The sequence below is a fragment of the Schistocerca piceifrons genome, chromosome 1 (genome assembly GCF_021461385.2).
Source record: "Schistocerca piceifrons isolate TAMUIC-IGC-003096 chromosome 1, iqSchPice1.1, whole genome shotgun sequence".
In the NCBI taxonomy this organism is placed as follows: domain Eukaryota; kingdom Metazoa; phylum Arthropoda; class Insecta; order Orthoptera; family Acrididae; genus Schistocerca; species Schistocerca piceifrons.
Window position 1 is genome coordinate 536191495 of NC_060138.1, and position 1202 is coordinate 536192696.

Here is a 1202-nt window from a genome sequence, read left to right on the forward strand (position 1 = left end):
ACGGGTATGGAGACAACCTCATGAATCCATGGACCCTGCATGTCAACAGGGGACTGTTCAAGCTGGTGGAAGGCCTGTAACGGTGTGGGACGTGTGCAGTTGGAGTGAAATAGAATCCCTGATACGTCTAGATACGACTCTTACATGTGACACGTGCGTAAGCATTCTGCCTGATTACCTGCATCCATTCATATCCATTGTGTATATCGACGGACCCACTGACCAGCAAACTCCCTAGAATGAACGTTATTGAGCACATCCGAGATGCCTTGCATCGTGCTGTTCAGAAGAGATTTCCGCCCCCACGTACTCTTATAGATTTATGGACATCACTGCAGGATTCATGGTGTCAGTTCCCTTTCATGGTGTCAATTCCCTCCAGCACTACTTCAGACATTAGTCGAGTCCATGTCACGTCGTGCTGCGGCACTTCTGCGTGCTCCCTGGGGCCCTACACGATATTAGGCAAGTGTATCAGTTTTTTTGGCTCTTCAGTGCATATTTCTTTGTACCGCTGTTACATAATTTCGAAGGTGTTTTCATGATTACAAGAAAATGAAATTTTTTCATATTACACTATAAAAACAGTTCATTTTTTGTTTTCGTTTCTGATACAAAAATTGTCAAAATGAACACGTGGGTAATCCCAGGTTTGTCAGCTAGTACGTTTATATTATTCATGAAATGACTAACGTTTTCTACAATGGACATTACGTTTCCCAGGAAACCAGTTTCCCCACCACTGTAAAGCGGTTCGTAATTTCATTAATGTGAGAAGCACGACGATGATTTCAGGTTGTTGTCATCGCTCCAAAACTTGTTACGAGAACCGCGTGGCAAAACTGTGTGATAATATCAAGTTCCAACTAAGAATCACAAAGCGTATCATCAAATTGCACAAGTATTCCTTGATGCCTGCCTGTACATCTGATGCACCTACATCCAGTCACGTAATTCTCAATGAAATTTTAGTTTCGCAGGTGTAAAATTCTCATCGACTATGATGACGATGTTTGGTTTGTGGGGCGCTCAACTGCGCGGTCATCAGCGCCCGTACAAAGTCGCAATTTTTACACAGTCCAATTTATACATAATTCAGTCTAGCCACTGTCACGAATGATGATGATGAAATGATGAGGACAACACACACACACACACAGTCCTATGGCTCATCAGCTATGATACTTCTGTCTCGTACTGGC